Genomic DNA, 18,453 nt, shown 5'->3' on the forward strand with positions numbered 1-18,453 from the left:
GCTGGGGTATATATTCGGCGCCATAGCGGCGCCACTCCAGGGGGCCCCCAGCCGACCCGCCGAGTGTTGCTAGGGTAAAAGTTTCTCCGACAAGCGTGTACGCGGCGCGCACACACCTGACTGGAATAGATATGAGCAATCACTCGAAGAAGAAGGAACAGTTTTAATCTACAACTCAGCATAAAAATCCTGAGGAGGGTAGGTATGCCAGTTAGATGGTTAGTGATAAATGACACTTCACAAGTCACCTGGACCCAGATTTTTTAATGTATTTAGGCACCTACATCCGAGCGATTTCAATGAGTTAGGCACCTTAATACCTTTAAAAATCTGGGACTTAGTAACTACACAGGCAACTTGGGTAAGGTTAGGAATTACCCTATACACTGACCAGGTGTTTGAACCAGCTACCAGCTTTACCAACCACAGACAACTATTACATCCTTTGCTGAGGTTGGAGCTTTTGCTGAAGTGGTCAGGCTTTGTGTTGCAGCTGTGGGAATAGATAAAACACAGCATCACTGAAAAGGATGTTCCCTCTGATACATGGTGGAAAGTAAACAGTTCTTATTTGAGTGCTGTCCCTGTAGGCACTCCACTCCAGCATAGCTGCTGTCTCACGGCATCATTGGAGTCTCTTTGGTGCACACATGACCCAGCCCCCTCAGTTCCTTCTCAACCATCCTCGGCTGAAGACAGAACTCAGGACAGTGCTGAACCTTTTCCCCTATTGAGAGAAAAATTAGAGAAATTTAGATTAAAACATCCCAGTTATTACCCTTCCTTTAGATAAGTTAGCTATAGTTGAGGACCAGGTAGCTGCTTTACAAATGTCCAGAATCAGAACATGTGCCAGAAGAGCTGTTGAGGCCACTTGCAATCTTGTTTGATTTGTGATCCTTTTCGGCGGGGTGATATTAGCCAGATCATAGCACATGTGGATACATAAGGCTATCAAAGAAGAAATTCTTTGAGTAGAGATTGATTGTCATTTCATTCTGTTTGTTATCTCCACAAATAGTTGAGAAGATCTACAGAACTGCTTAGCTCTATCGAGGTGTAATGACAGCACTCTTCTGGCATCCAGGGTGTGCAAATGTCCCCCTTCTCTGTTTGAGTGTGGCTTCAGAAAGAATGAAGGTAAGTAAATTAGCTGGTTGACATGGAATGTAGATCCCATTTTTGGGACAAATCTTAGATGAGGGCAAAGGTAAAATTGTTCTTAGAGAAGATTGTATAGGAGTGCTCAGACATCAGCACATGCAGCATTCCTATCATTCTTGCAGAGGTGATGGCTACCAAAAATGCTACCTACATTGATTGATGTAGTAGAGAGCGTGTAGCCAAAGGCTCAGATGGAGGACCCATAGCCATAATAACTTCAGGTCCTATAGGGGGACAGGATCATGCACCTGCAGATACAATTTGTCCAAACCTTTGAGAAACCTCATTGACATGTTAGAAAAAACAGACCAATTATCTGCATTAGGGTGGAACGCAGAAAGAGCTGCTAGGTACACCTTGAGTGAACTAATGGTCAATGCTTGGCGTTTCAGGTACAGTAAGTATTCTAGACTATGCAGGATCAAGGAACAGGATAGCAAAACACCAAAATGGCATGACCAGATGAAAAAAATATCTCCATTTAGAAAGGTAAGTAGCCCCAGTAGATGCTTTCTACTGTTTAGCAGGACATCCTTCACATCTTTTGAACAAGACTCTGTCATCTAATCATGGAGCATTCATGCATTTAAATTAAGAGCTTGTACGTTCAGATGGAGCTGCAAACCACGGTCTTGGGAAATTAGATCTGAATCCAATGGACGTGAAATAGGAGGCTTCACTGATAGTTCCTAGAAAGTGGAGAGCCAGTGTTGGTGGGTCCCCACTAGGGCTATGAGTATGACTTTGACCTGAACGCAAGTCTCTTGACTGTGCTAACAAATATATGATTTGCACTTGGTATTAGTTTGTTACAAAGCTGTGATACATTTTAGCAGGCTTTCCAGTTTCCTCAATCATTTTCAAATTATTGAAGGTGTGGTTTGTGCATGCATGAGTCTTAAGTACTACTACCTGTTTCTCTGAGACTGTGGATGAAATCCCTTTTTATCTGTTTGTCAAGGGCTTGTCTGAGCCTGACACCTGTGAAGTAGGGTCACTTCAGGTTTATAGGAAAGCAAGTTTATGCTGAACTCAAAGTAGCCCCCTGGGCATTGAAGTCCATAATAGAGATCCAAAACAAATATTATCAGGGTTAAGGCCTGAGCTGCTGGCCCAGGTTACATGGGTTAGGACAGGGAACACCTCTTTTTTGTGGCTTAGACTCATCCAGAATTGGCCCCTACCAGGGCCGTAGCAACAAAGAACATGGCCCCCTCCGAACATATGTCCGGGGCCCCTTACAATGCAGAAACTGGAATGCGGTATTTATTTTATACAATATACAGGGTTCATTATGATGTATTACATAGGCCTGTACAGTGCTACATGTATTCCGTATTTACGCAAGCGCTTCTTTCGAGCCTTTGTTCTCCGCAAATCGGATTAATCAATGCGTCATAGTCGCATAGAAGATCATGCGATTCTTGTTTTCGATTTGAAGATAACTGCAAGGTTGCAGTAAGCCTGTTCCATCTGTCATGGTTTGAAGCACAGGATATCTCTGTGATCAGTTTCATTCTGTGAAGCTCCTTTCAGCACCAGCGACAGTAACTGGTTGTGGTCAGAAGAATTTCTGATGCAAATTGGAAAGATCGGATTATAATCTCCTGAAGGCTGTTTCTTTGTATATTGTATTGTTAAAAATTGTGTTGTGGTGACAAAGTCCTCTCTCTTTCTCGGTGACATAGCATAAACGATTCAATTTCATTTATGAGTTCCGTTGGCATTCAATGTCTCGCATTTTTCTTTCAAATTTTTCTAGTAGATTTCTTCCAGTTCAATCTTTCTTCTTGTGACTGCTGCTTCATGGCTAGTTAGCGTTTGTACAGAAATCCAACAACTTATACCAACTCCACGTATGTGCGTCAAATCTGCCGTAGATACAGAAGATTATGGCTGATTCATGTGTGGAGAGACAAGGAATGAACTAGAATGGGTGGATTTTCTATCGGCAGAAAACGACTCGAATCATCAGCACGATTCGTAATCAAAATTCTCTTCTTACGTCACACCTGGTTTTTGGAAACACCTGTCATACCCATTATGCTTCTGCTATTTTCACGTGCCATTATTGTTGACCCTGAGTTATATCCTTGTTTTCTGATCAATCTTCCAAAACTTCTGTGTAGCACCGACTTCTGCCTGCGTATCGTCAATTGACACATCCGGTGGATTGACTGAATTAATTTAGCTTGTTTTTACTTGACGTTGAAAGTAGTTATTGCATCACGTGTACACAGTCATTAACAAAAGGCAAGGTCGTAGTAACATGGTCTAAAAGCGTGCACCCGGCTTTGCTTTGTTGATATTTGCCATCTTTTCTTGTGTTCGAGTCGCATATTCTTCGCAAAAGATGATCACAGGAATTTTGCACAATTCTTCAAGGGTGTAAGCGCAGTAACTTCACGAAGCTAGTAATTGCTCGACACCCTGCGCAGCGAGTTGGTTCCCGATAACTTTAACAGATATTGCCATATGTTCTTGAAAGTACATATCTCCAACGTGTAAGGTGGAAAGAAGAAAAAGGAACGTATATTTCTCGTTATATAGGACCGAGAAAGGTCATAATGCAGTTACTTTCGGATGACTTTGCCGTCGTCGTAGATTCACACAGGAATTCCTAAGTGTGAGCCTCCACATTTGGAGTACACGAAGGCACCATGTCCATTTTATTCTGCATCTGGTGCTTGAACTCCTTTTATTTTTCCTCTCAATATTTGCGCCGTATATCATAATGCTTGGCCTCTCACTTGTCGCAGCAATTGTTTTCCTTAAGTTTGTTTGCCTTTTTCAGAGAATACGCTTCAATAAGCCCTCGCCAGTTCTGTATTGCATTGAAGGCATTTTAGAGAAAACCAAAACAAACGCTTCAACGATCCATGGACACATCTTTCCACCGTTGCATTCACAAAAGCCGTAACACCACAGTACTATCTGTGTTCTATGTGCGATCTTGGGAGTACTAGTACGGCAATGAGTACTGAATGCAATATTTTGTTTTTTTAAGCTGTACATATGTTGGGCCTCTTGAATGTTTACTGACAAACAAGTTGAGATAGCTTGTTTTGGTAATGCGTGGATGAGGTATCTGAATTGTGTCTTGCCTTTTCTTAATCTTCTGTAAAAGTTCGCTGAGGACAGTATCATTTACTTTGCAAGGCAATTCAATACAGTCCCAAGTTGCATATTGAAGATCGCCGAGCTTTTCATTACTTCCTCGAAATGTCCAAAATTTCTTTTCGGCAAGATAATAAACGACATCAGCCTCTTGCGTTTGAGCAACATTTTCCAGAGAATCATCTCCTTCACGAAAAGCCTTGCAATTCGAGCTGGTCAATAGTATGTAGCTGTTACTATGCTGACGGTAGGTCAAAACCATATGTTACCATTTACCGTCTTGATGACCTTTTGCCTGTTTCATTTGCTGCTGAAGTCTTTTTGACAGTGCTTTCCAAGCAGATGTTCCACGACGTAGTGGCTATGTCGCCAGTGCCAAATTAATTTACAACATAAAAATGGCATCTTCTAGAACTGAGTACATTAACATGAAGTCTTATTTTTCTCACTGATTTGCCATGCGTATCGATTAGAAAATGACAGTACTTCGTGAACCTCCGTCTTTCCTCGTGTTAAATTGGAAAGTCATAACTTTCATTCTGGCTGCGGTGGGCCATTGTGCAGAGCAAGTTGGTCCACACTTGCCTGTCTGAGTATTATAGTGCACGGCAAATCTCCGTTGGTGAATCATCAGTCATGGTTTCCAAGATTCAGTTACTCTTTCCCGGCAGCAGCTGGAATATCTGTCACAGTTGTTTGTGTAGAACAACCTGCGCTTTCTTCGACCTCACTGTTGAGCGCTTCGGATAACTTCTGCGATCGATTCGTCGTCATGCCTGTTCCTGTACCGTTGGATTGCAGCGCTAAATACTGTGACAAACTTTGGGTAATTTTCTCAAGTTTCCTTCTCGACATCTTTTGCTGCCTTTTGTCTTACAGCTCCGCTCTGATTTATACATTCTCTTAGACATCACAAAGACAGCTATCTGCGTTGGAAACGATAAAAAACTAACTAAGCTAAATTTAATAACATTATCCGGCCCGACCGCCATTATGAACGCAAATACTTTCTTGAATGGTGTCCAACTTAAAATTTCGAAAATGAGCCGACAGACAAAACTGAGTAGCCAATAGCATTATGATGTATCATAATGACTTCACGGTTTTGTCAGTAAAACCGACATGGATTGTGCAATAGCGTCAATAAATGTCACTTACCTAGTTATACCTTACATTTTTTTTGCCACTTTTAGGGGCCCCCTTCCTTGCGGGGTCCCCTCCGGTCGGAGGGTACGGAGGGCGCTCGCTACACCTCAGGCCCCTACTAGAAATGCATCTAGCACTTTTTATCTGTCATACTGAGCCTTGGTTGGCCTCTGCCTGCTGCTAGTTTGTCTAGGTGCTGGAGGACCAACTCTGATTGGTTCTGCCTGCAGCTGATCATGGGAAGCCTCTCTAGGCAACTCCTGGAGGTCTGAACTTTTCTACCTTGGGACCTTAGGACCAGGTGCATCAATACAGTGAGGCCTCCAGCAGGAGGCAGCAAACGCCTAGTACACCCCATCACACTTCTATATAGTGTAAAGGGGCTATTTTGGATTCCAAATCAGTCAGCCTATGACCATGTCTATGAAAGCTTCCTCTGCTGAGTTTTGATTCTGTGATTTTTAAATGTCCAGAGTTTAGACATTTATTTTTGCCAAAGATATTGGTGATCACATCCTTCATTCCCCTTACAGGCCAACCTCTAAAAGGGCATAGGAACACATCAGTACAGGAACATGTTTGCATGGGGATCAATATTAAATTTCTGATTGGGACATGACAGAATCTCATAAGCCTCTTCTATTGTAGAAGGAACAATTTGCTTGCAGTACAAAACCATTCTGTATATCCAGGAAAGCCAACACATTTCTATAGGCCTGTCGCCAAGGCAGTAGTGCTGGGCAGCAGTGCCTCCCTGTCTCGTCTCCCCAATCCGAGTCCCCAGCACTGATCAGTTTTTCTTTTTTATTAAAAAACAAACAAACAAACCCAGAACACCTTGTTCTTCCTGCTTCACAGCAGCCTGGGGGGATTGAATTTCTGCCTCATCCCGGCACTCAGACGTGGATGGGACCATATCTAAACCCATTTTCCCCTGAAGACAGTACTGAACGGATCTGTGCATGTTCGGAGAGATTAAACCAATCACACACATGCCACCAGGCACTGTGTTAAAAGCCTCCCAGAAATAAGCATGCCCTCAGAGTAGATCTTAATTATTTTGTAATGAACCTGCCATCTTTTATTGGGCACTGGCTTAACCGCCAGTTCTTCTTCGAGTGCTTGCTCATATTCATTCCAAGTAGGTGTGCGCGCACCGCGTGCACGTTCGTCGGAAGAATTTTCCCCTAGCAACACCCGGTGGGTCGGCAGGCGCCCCCTGGTTGTGGAGCTTTGCAGGCACCGTAATATGCAGCCGCCACCCGGCGTCCTTCAGTCCTTCTTACCTGCCGTAGTCGGTCGTGACTGTGGAGTGCGGCTGATGACCACGTCTCACTTTTCTCTAGCTGTCACACCGTTTTCTCTAGATTTACTACTTAAGTGTAGTTAGTGTTATAGGTTTCAGTCTTTAAATAGTATAGTGTTAGTGTAAATTTGTATTAGTTGAGGGCGAGGTTTCATCCTCTCAACCGTCTACCAGGAACTGGGTGGTGCTGGCTCTCCGGCTTCAAACGTGCTCGGCTGCCCGCTAGCCGATGCCAACAGAGACCCCAAGACGATTGTCTGAAGGCCTGGGGAGTTCCACCGATGGACAAGTGCGAAATCCGTAAGGATATTCGAACAAGGCCGAAAAAGGAGCGGGAATCGCGTCAAAGCGCTCTTATGGAGCCGCTTGACCCCAGCAGCTCCAGCCCACACGAGCTGCACCGAAGTCCGTACCAGGCAGAAAGTTCCGCATCGGCACGAAAGACGACGGCACCACCAAAACACCAGGCACCAACATCTCGGCGTAGAAGTCGGCCGGACCGCTCCCTCTCGCCGAAGGCAAAGAAGTTCAGGCTCCTGCGGCTGCAGCGAAACACGCAGTCTGAGTCAGTGAACTGGCGTGCGCACCGCCATCTGCCTGCACTTTCTCCCAGCACGTCGACTCGCTCAGCAAGGCCCATTGATCGCGAGTGCAGACAGCTCCCGGCGGTATGCCCGGTCGTAGCGACTGCCGTTCCCACTACACCGGAAACTTCTGCGACGGCGAGGGAATATAGCGTAGACTGAACCTCCCCCTCAGCCCCCGGCACCGCCGTGCGGTATCGTCTACGGGGAAGCCGGCTATGTTTTCGAAAGCCGATGTCACCTGAGAAGTGGACAGGCAGCACTTCGAGATCGAGATCACGGCACTGCCCACTGCCGGTCTCGCTCACCACCGCGGCTCGCAGCCCCGGCAGCAGGTCTCTCTCTCGGCACCGTCGTCTCGCGCACGCGTCCAGGTCACCGGACGGATCATCGCCGAGTCTACTCCCGGTACCAGATGCCGCAAGCCATCTCACCATGTACTTAATCGCGATCTACTCCGGCACCAGGCTGGTAGCAGGTCCCGCTCCGTCGACGCTGCGATGGTGCTGTGAGAGTCCCACTCCCGGGTCCGCACCGTACGACTCCCAGCACCGTTCGCAATACAACGCGGAGGTCGGGTACCAGTCCACGAACGTCTGCTCCCTTGCATCACGGCACCCCTCGGGTTCTCTCGCCCGGACAGCGCTCTCTACGGGGATGTGGACCAGAGAGCAAGGTCTGAGACAAGCCCGCGCAGTGGCCCTTCTGGACACCTTGGCTATCATCAAGCCAAGTGATCCATTGTGGTATCCACCTGCGACTTCCACCCGTCGGGTACTGGAGGCTCTATCAGCGTCCACCACAGAGGACGACGCCTCTGTGGCGACCAGACCCTGAAACCGCCCACAAACGGCCCCTCTAGAGCAGAACTGAGGAGAACCTCTGGTCATCTCTCTCCTCTCCTCACCGAGAGGCGGTGCGGGCACTTCAACTCGGGCCCGCCCCATTGACCTACGCGCCCACCCAGGACCTGCCTCCGCGCGTAGCGTTGAGCATTAACTATGCAGTGGGAGGAAGTCCTCGGAGGTGAGGACCGGTTGTGGACATTCTGCTTCAGATCCCCGACGCGGGTCGCTCTGCTTTCATACGCTCCATCCAAGCAAGAGCGGACACAATGGCAGTCTCCCGTGTGCGGTCCTCACGCCAGGGGCGTGGAGAGGAAGTACATGGGGGCTCCTCTATTAGTACCAGTACTCTACACCATCTCCTCCATGCGCCTGGTCGTCAATCGTCACGAGAGGAGCTCATGGCCAGCCAGCCCTCGCCCCAAAATGCGGGATGCTAAACGCATGGACCTACTGGGATGCAAAGTGTACTCTCGCAGGGGCCTGCATGTTGCGGGTTGCACCAACAGGCTTCCTCAGTAGATACAATTTAACACCTGGCAGTCCATGGCCAAATTCACTGAGCTGGTACAGCTAGACTCCCTCCGGAGTTCCAGAGCCTGCTGAAGGAGGGCAAAAAGATCTCCAGATCCTGAGGGCCTCCTCGCGGCGGCGCAATTCAGCGGCTAGGACCGTCGCGGCAGGAAGTGAACATGAGGAGGATTCGTGTTGAGGTATCCGATTGTCCAGAACTGCAACACACAGTCAGGACTCCTTCGAGGGACAGGGCTCTTTTCGAGAAGACGGACCACGTCTCCCAAAGCCTAAAGTACACCGGCATTACGTTGCTCTTAGGCAGCACACCGCGCAGACCCAAAGAAGTCCTCCCAGCGCCAGCAGCCTCCCAGTCCCTACCCACCAGCCCGTCAGATTTATAGACGACGGCGTGAAGCCGGAGACGCTCTGCGTTCCCAAGGGGGACAAAATAATGGTTCGCCAAACAGCCGCCGGACTGCACAACAAATTTTGAAGGTGGGTCGAGCAGAACACCAGTCCTTTCGTTCCTTTCCTTTTTTCAAAACCGCCTTTCCCCTTCCTCCCGGCGTGGACCGTCTAACTTCGGATCGTTGGTTCTGCGCACGGTGGAGTTTGGCTATCAACCTCAGTTTATTTCGCCTCTCCCTCCCCCCCCCTCCCGGTCCCTTAGGACCCCTCTCACGACGCATCTCTGTACCAGGAGTCCTCATGCTCTCAAAATCGGAGCTATAGAGGAGGGGCTCAGAGCTCAGAGGAGAGGGTTTACTCGCTATTTTTAATCCCCAAGTCAAAAGGGGTCTCGCGACTATCTAACTGCGCAGACTCAACCCTTCGTGAAGAAGTTGAAGTTCGCATGGTGTCCCTTGGGTTATTATCCCCTGGACCCGGGAGACGGTTCGCTGCTCTCGAATGAAGGACGCCTACTTCATGTGCGTCTTACCCACGCACAGCGTTTCTTCGCTTTTGTGGTACGGGACGCCACTTTCAATTACGGTCCTGCCCTCGCCTTCTCTGCCCCGCTGGTGTTCAATACATGATGGCGGGAGTGGCCGCTTTCCTCGTCGACGAGGCATATGTGTCTTCCCCTACCTGACGCTGGCTTGTTCGCGGTCTTCAGGTCTCAGTCGCCACCACATAGGCGTCATAAAGTGCTGTTCACTCAGGGCCTTCTTGATCATTCACATAAGCTCATCCTCTACTCAACGCAGAGATAACTTTCATAGGAGCTCTCTCTAGACGCACTCGTTGCGTACAGCCTGCTCTCACTCCTGCTATTTCGTTCAGGTCGATATCTCTACAATAGATGGCCTACTCACCTTCCCTACGATTCTTTATGCCGGTTGTTCTGGTCTCCAGCCTGCTCCATGATGTCAATTGAGCGGCCTGCTACCTTTGTCACAGAAACGCCAAGCTCGTCTTCTCTCGCCCCTGGCAATATTGCTTTCGGCTCTCTGTTTGATTGCCTCGGCAGGGAGAGCATGGAGCTTGTGGTCCTTCCACAGACTTTTGCTCTCCTCGGCTAGTGGCCAAGACCGTCCTGGTATGTTGCGGGATGCCGTCCATCCACGCTACAGCACCAGTACAGTCTCTGACAAACAGGACGCGTATCCTCCTGGGCTGGGGAGCTCACATGGGTCCTAAGCCGAACACAGGGTGTCTGGTCTGCTCGGAGCTCTCACTGCACTAAAGGTCGAGCAGCTGCGAGCCAGTCCGCTCGTACCTGTCCAGACCTTTCTCCTCACTACCGCGGACGTTGGCGTTTGAGTGCGTCAGCGGACACACCAACCGCGATGCACGTATATAAACAAGCAGGAGGACCCGTTTCCCTCTTGTCAGGGGCCTATCGCAGTCTGGGAATTTTGTATAGCTAGCCGTGATCTTGGGCTCCTTCCTCCCAGGAGTCCGAACGTATTGGCGGACCATCTCAGAGGTCTTCCTTAGCCAGAGTGGTCCCTTCATCCTGAATAGCCCAGTTCCTATTTTCGGTGGTTGGGTTTTCCTGGACTCGACCTTCTCGCCTTCCCACACGCACGAAAGTGCACCGCAGGTTCTGTTCCTTCGCGTCTTGCCCGTACGATCTCGGACGCCATTCCCCTGCCTGGTCGACCACCTCCTATTTGCCTTCCTGCCGTTCCTTGCGCTGCACAAAGTCCTGGTAAAGCTTGGCAGGGACAAGGCGCGGTAATTTCTCATCGCCAGCGTGGCCTACAGCACTGGATACACCACGCTGCTGACCTGTCCAAGCCAGTCCGGTTCTCCTGCACTACATACACCGGACTTAATATGCTCAAGACGCACGCAGGCTTCTCATCACCGACTCATGCACTCCACCTGACGGCGTAGTTCTCTGGCTGAGTCTCTGCGGAGCCGCTGTTTCTACCCCGGTGCAGAGGTCTCCTCGGATAGCAAGGATAGCTGCACTCAGGGCTACCTCGTGGCGAATGGATGCGTTCTCTGCTGGTGTCAATCGCAAGCATATCAACCAACACGGCCCCATTCTAAGTGTTTGGACATATCTTGGAGCCTTAACACGCAGGCCTCGCACCTTGTCCTTGTCGGAGTCCACGTAAGCTGCCCATTTCTTCGGTCCATCCAGGAGACGGCCCTTCCCGTTTTCTCACCCGATGTCTCTAGTTCCTCAAGGGCTTGGAGCGCTGTATCCCCAGTCGCCGGTCCGCCTCTCCTGGGACCGCATCTTCTCTCAACACTAAACCCCTCCCTCGAACCCTTGCGACTCTGCTCTCCTGTCTCTAGCGTGCAATGGTGGCATTCTGGTGGCCATTACATCGGCCAGAGATCTCTGGCTTCGCCTGTGCGACCATTACACGAATCCAGAAGGTGCCAGCGCGCCCGCATCTGTGCCTCCTGCCAAAGGGTCCCTTCCACCGCACTAACCAGGATATTCTCCAGCTTTATCCTAAACTCGAGCATCCCGCAGGGAAGCAGAGCCTAATTTCACTTGATGTTCGCAGAGCGCTGGGTTCTATTACCCGACCGCCTTTCCGAAAGACCTCCAACCTTTTTTGCCGTTGCGACCGGATGAAAGTCACCCGCTCGTCCTCAACTATCTCATCCTGGTGACGCGCTGCGATTACAACTGCTACGTTTAGCCTCACACCTCTCCAGGACCAGTGACTGCACATTCACGAGAGCACAAGCTTCCTCGATTGCTCTCCTGCTTTACCCTATACAGACATAGCAGTGCAGCCGTGGTCGTCGTGCACCGTCTCTGCCATTGACGCTTGGTGCAGCAGTCAGGGACAGATGCAGCGTCTGGCTTGCTGTTACTACATTCGACGTTCGTCCAACCGACCATCGCCTATGGTAGGCTTGGATTCACCTACTATGGAAGGATATAGCAAGTCACTCAAAGAAGAAAAGGCGTTATTACACCGTTGGTAACTGTTTCTTCGAGATGGTGTCTCCATATTCATTCTCACACCCGCCCTCTTCCCCACTGTCGAGTACCGCAAGAAGGAAACGAGGAGTGGCCGGGTCGGCAGGGGCATATATACGGTGCCGCAAAGGCTAGGGGAAAATTCTTCCGACGAACGTGCACGCGGCGCGCGCACACCTACTTGGAATGAATATGAGCAACACATCTCGAAGAACAACAGTTACAAAGGTGAGTAACCGTCTTTTCTACGTCCAGCCAGCAGAACTACAAGCTGAGTTCAGAAGGTTATGTCTATACTGAGACTGTAACTCTGCAGGGAATGTACCATGCCCTTCCTGTGATCTGTAATTTGTCTAGCACACTATAGGTGCTGAACAATACGAAATATTTGCTTCAACCGGGAAAAGGCAAATGCTTCGTGCTCTTTCAGTAAAGAGAAATGATCCATTTCTGTCTGCTGAAAAAGCAATCTCATGCACTGGACCTCCAATAAGACTGGCTTCAGAAACAGAAGACACAACCTGTTCCTCTTACCACCATGCATCTCACAGAGTGTTTGAGCCATGCAGCAATGCTTTTGAGAACTTGCCATCTGGAAATATATCTTGTTCTCAGTCTAAGAATCAAGGATTCTGGCTATCTGGGGCTTCAGAACAAAATAACCATCTTGTCTGAGAAGGATGAACAAATGCTGAAGGAATTTTGCCATCATCGATAAAAGTGTATATTTGTTGAAATGCTTTGTGACCAGTTGTGCTCACTTTAAACCAAGACTATGTTTTCCTCACCAAAAGTCAATACAAGAGGGAATTTCTTCAGTTGCTTTGCAAGCACAGAGGTGAATTGAGTGACACACACACTTGAACAATACCAGATTTGCACACTTTTTCTTCATTGTGGTGAAGTGACTAATTGGATCCACACATTATTAGCAAACATCTGCACCAGTTCAAGTGTAGTTTTCAATGTTTATGTTCATTTGCTTCAAATGACTGTCAAGAATAGAGATGAGACTCTGGTGTTATTGAGATGACTGGAACCAAACTTGATAGGATGCTCTTCTATAAGGAATTAATATGTACACACACACACACACACACACTTTAGAACTGCAATATCAGTAGATTCATCTACTAGAAAAGTTGGAATTTCCTGTATCCTCAGACAGTTCAGCAGCAACATAAGGACCAATCACACTTTTGATGAGTTTAGTGCATTTAGACTTGGGTATCTGCATATCAGATGTAAATCCTCCAGGCATTTTTGTCTTCAGCACATCAACCATATGGTCATCTGTCCTAACAGAAGAATGAGATGGAATATGGGAAGAAATTATTAGTTCAGCTGCTTTCCTTCTCAACTGCAAATTTTGAATCATCCCAGTCTTGGCTGTGATGGCCCTGGTGTAATGTGGACTGTAGGACTTCTGTGCTTTGAACTAACAGCTTGCTTTCTTATGTAAGTAAGGTCTGAATGAGCTCTCCCCTGACAGCTAGTAATGAGCTGGGGGGGAAAGGCTTCAGGAACAGACTGTATTTACATGAACACACCTACTCTGCCTAGGTATCCCGGCGACAGAGCTGTGTTACTAAAAGGATCAGTTTTGACTGACATTGGGTTACAAATCACTTTAGTATTGAATGCAGGGGTAATGAAATGTTGTTATCCTTATTGTACGAGTAAAGGGCAGCAGAACTGTATTTAGCCTGTCCTGACTGAGTTGGGTCACCCTCAACTTAACTTCACTCACTAAGCAGGGGGTTCAGATGCCAAATCTCATTGGAAAGAGAGAGTGGGTGGGGACAATGGTTCTGCCTGGAGGTGTGTGCTCTGTCTCACAGCTATAGGCACCATTTGACCTGTTCCCTCCCCTATTTAAAGATAGAACTCATTAGATTCCACTGAGAGTCTTTTGTTAAGTGACCACTAGAACTGAAATCCCTGATAATCAGCTGAAAGGGCTTAGACCTGCTGCGAGACAGTGTTTCGGTAGAAGGGACAGCCCAGCTTGCATTAGCAGCGAGGTTCCCCTATTGAGAGCCGAAATCACTGAGAGCTGGGTGGAACCTCAAGAGATCAACTCACAGAGCACAGTAGAGAGCATGGGTGGCAGGTATAAAAGACCTAAGTCTTCACAAATGGGGCAAGAAATGCCAGATGGAGCATGGATCGCCTCCCTGGGGGACTTGAGCTGGTTCTGTGTTCTGTTGTTGAGAGGGACCCCTGGATATTGAGCCCAGCCCTTGTTGCTGCTGACTCCTCCCGGGAGAAGGGTTATATTTAGGTCATTTAGCTGGGGTCACAGTTCTGTTCTGCATGCAATACAGCATGCTGAATCCTCATTAGTTTGACTTTGCTTCATGAATCCTCTCATTGAATTCATCTTCTCCCATTCAACTCTATGCTACCTCTTGTATTTGGCATATTTTCCCATTGTCAAGGATAATGAACCGTCAAAAAATTAACAATGTTAAGGAAACTACACCTGTGCTTAAATATTTGGCACTACTATCACATGTGACAACAGTTGCCATATGTGGCAGCTATACTTGGCAGTAATGCTACACTGAACAGCTGGATTTGGAAGCAGCTCCTACTGCTGAATTTAGACTGTGTCTACAATGCCACTTTCAGCGCTAAAACTTTAGTCATTCAGAGGGATGAAAAAACACATCCCTGAGTGACAAAGTTTTAGTGCTGAAAAGCACCAGTATAGACAGTATTTTCTCACCAGGAGCCGCACTCCTGGTGATAAAGCTGCCACCACTCATTCAGGGTGAACTTGTCTTATTGCTGGGCGAGCTCTCCCCCCGCGATAAAGCGTGACTACACTGTCCATGTCATAGCGTGGCCAGTGTAGACATACTCTTAGTAATTTCATATTGCTTTTGGAAAAACTGCTATATCTCTTGATAAAAGCTGCTTTGAAATCTAGAATTATTTGTAAGTCCAACAAAAACTGTTACCAGGTTTACTAGTCATGCCAAATTTAGCATGCGTAACTGGGAGCTGAAAACAGATTTCATAAATAATGTCCGAACTATTATTCTTGATGAAGGTGATTTCATACTTAATGATTTTTTGGGGAGTGGGAATTATTGTATGTCTGGATTTACTTAGAACACACAAATGACTGGGACTAATACATTAACTACAAGTGGGACAACAAAAAGAACTTAGCCTTATTAGCAATTTTCTTTGAAATGTATGGTACAGCTACAGTGTGCACTTCTTTCAGCGGTGTGTAGAATACATTAATTCATAGCCCCCTAGCACAAGTATAAATAGCAGTGTTATCCATGGAGGCTCGGCTTAGGCAAGTAAAGACCTGCCTGAAAAGTGTGGGTATCTATATGATTACCTAGCCTTCATGTTCTCTACTTGCCCAAGCTTTCCATTCCTGTCTACACCACTGTGTTTAGCATTTAGTATTTCCCTGCAGGAAAAGACTGCTGGGTGGGGAAAGGCTCTGGATGGGGGGAAGCAGTGAGGAAAGGTTTGAGCAACTCCCCACTAAGGACCTTTTCCCTGCTGCGGGGAACGACTGCAACGGGGCGGAAGGCTCCACCAGCTTCCCAATGCAGGAGCCTGTCCCCTCCACAGGGGAAGGCTCTGGCAGGAAGGAGCTGTTGAAGCTTTTTCCCACTTGTCTCACCCCTACAAGAGCCTTTCACTGACTCATGTAACTACACATGTGGACACAGCAGGCTTTTCACTGCGCCATGTAGTAGCCTTACAAATCCTACACACCACCAGTGGTGGAAGTAGCTGTAGTCGACATGGTGTCATTGCCAAGCACGATAGAGTGGGGTGGTATAACTGCACCGTGTAGACCCTGCTGGTGCACTGGAAAAGGTACCTAGTTCATTTTAACGTAGACCACAGTTGTGGGAGATATGGAGCAGAGGAAGGGAACTGAAGTCTTATGTCAAAGGGTAGCAAGAAAATGAAGGATCCTTACCTAAGGGGCCATGAGTATGTCATAGAGTTAGGCTTGTGTTCAGAGGGGAGAGATGAAGTACCCTTAGTGGAATTAAGGACTTGGATAAGCATCTTATTTATCTCTTCTTCCAATAGAACCTATGATACTAGCTCATCACCAACTGTCTGAAGCAACGCATCTGTATTCTTGCTCCTGAGCTTAAACATATGTAAACCCAGGTGCCAAGTGATGCATGGCTAGTCAATTAATCCCTTGTTCCACCTGTTGCCTTTTCATCTGTAAACTTTCCCCAATTAGCAATTTACCATTCACTCTCCTCTGTTAAACATGTCTCATCTATCTAAACACAAATAGCCTTCACCAGCTTTCTTTTCCACTGTGTTGATGTCAAAGTGATTGTAACGTTTTGGATAGCTGACAACAGTAATGATCCATTTAATTTAGCAGAATTTATTTCCCAATTTATGGATTCTGGGTCCTACTTACATAATTAGTAGCAGATAACAGTATGAAGTTAATTATATTTACTTGAGATGGATATGAATTACATAGTTCTGTATTTTGACAAATTAAAAGCAATGCACAGTGCCACTGAATTTTTGGAGTTGCACAGGCTTTCACCAGGTGTGAATTTGGTCTTGTCTGGTACTTTTCCAATGAGAACTCATTTTAGAAAAAAAAAACATATTCCTCTTTAATTGTGTAATCTTGTTGTGCATGTTAAGCGTATCAAATTTGCAATAATATTTTTTTATTTGAATTTCAAGATCTCCTACAGGAATCCAGTGGGAACTTTATTAATCTATCTATTAAAATTGTCAGTTAACATAAAAATATAAATTTAATGCTGTAATAGTTGACTAATACAAACAAGAGAAACAAAAGTATCCCTTGCAAAGATACTTTCTAGCGTGGTTCTTTTTGAGGCTTGCAGTACCCAATAGGATCAGATAACATGTAAATGTAACAAGATACATTGTGAAGTTTGACAAGCTAGTATCTGTCAGAGTAGTCAATAATTTTTTGTCCAGATCATTAATGAAGATGTTGAACAAAATCAGCCCCAGGACAGACCCTTGGGGCACTCCGCTTAATACCGGCTTCCAGCTAGACATTGAGCTGTTGATCACTACCCACTGAGCCCGACAATCTAGCCAGCTTTCTATCCACCTTATAGTCCATTCATCCAATCCATACTTTAACTTGCTGGCAAGAATGCTGTGGGAGACTGTATCAAAAGCTTTGCTAAAGTCAAGATATATCATGTCCACTGCTTTCCTCAGATCCACAGAGCCAGTTATCTCATCCTAGAAGGCAATCAGGTTGGTCAGGCATGACTTGCCCTTGGAGAATCCATGTTGACTGTTCCTGATCATCTTCCTCTCCTTCAAGTGCTTCAAAATGGTTTCACTAAGGACCTGCTCCATAATTTTTCCAGGGACTGAGGTGAGGCTGACCGGCCTGTAGTTCCCTGGATTCTCGTTCTTCCCTTTTTTAAAGATGGGCACAACATTTGCCTTTTTCCAGTCATCCAGGACCTCCCCCGATTGCCACAGGTTTTCAAAGATAATGACCAATGGCTCTGCAGTCACATCAGTCAACTCCCTCAGCACCCTCAGATGCATTAGATCTGGACTCATGGACTTGTGCATGTCTAGCTTTTCTAAATAGTCCTTAACCTGTTCTTTCACCACTGAGGGCTGCTCACCTCCTCCCCATACTGTGCTGCCCAATGCAGCAGTTTGGGAGCTGACCTTGTCTGTGAAGATTGAGGCAAAAAAAGCATTGACTACTTCAGCGTTTTCACATCATCTGTCACTAGGTTGCCTCCCTCATTCAGTAAGAGTCCCACACTTTCCCTGACCTTTTCGTTGTTGCTAACATACCTGTAGAAACCCTTCTTGTTACCCTTCACATCCCTTGCTAGCTGCAACTCCAGTTGTGCTTTGGCCTTCTTGATTACACCCCTGCATGCTCGAGCAATATTTTGATACTCCTACCTGGTCATCTGTCCAAGTTTCCACGTCTTGTAAACTTCCTTTTTGTGTTTAAGCTCACTGGAGATTTCACTGTTAGAACTAGGTTTCACCAGTTAGAACTTGATTTCTTTCAGAACCAGTAAATGTGAGTCTCAAATCCAAGTAGGAAGGATCATATTTCCTGTTGTTCTTTTGCTCTTCTCTGCTTGCTCCTTCCCCATGATCAGCATCCTCCACTTTACCCCTCAAAAAATGCGCATCTGGTCTCTCCCAAATGGAAAGGACGTAGGAAGGAAATGTCACACTGACATTTTTTATACAGTGTGCGGGCACTGTTGTAGCATGGACACATTGGTCAGTGAAACTTTGTTACAATGCACTGGTATTCTTTGGATTTGAGGGAACAAACCCACATGGAATGGCTACAACAGGATCTTTCTGAAAGGAGATTCTCAT

General features: G+C 47.0%; 1 long non-coding RNA gene across 1 annotated transcript in view; it reads left to right on the top strand.

The window, feature by feature from the left end:
- The first annotated feature begins 158 nt into the window (after positions 1-158).
- LOC116815909 (uncharacterized) overlaps positions 159-18,453 on the top strand; it is a 102,594-nt gene continuing 84,299 nt past the window's right edge. The window contains exons 1-2 of the long non-coding RNA XR_012655086.1: positions 159-1,140; positions 1,557-1,653. This is a non-coding gene — a long non-coding RNA (uncharacterized LOC116815909). The remainder of the gene's footprint in view (positions 1,141-1,556; positions 1,654-18,453) is intronic.

The sequence above is a fragment of the Chelonoidis abingdonii genome, chromosome 2 (assembly GCF_003597395.2).
Source record: "Chelonoidis abingdonii isolate Lonesome George chromosome 2, CheloAbing_2.0, whole genome shotgun sequence".
In the NCBI taxonomy this organism is placed as follows: domain Eukaryota; kingdom Metazoa; phylum Chordata; order Testudines; family Testudinidae; genus Chelonoidis; species Chelonoidis abingdonii.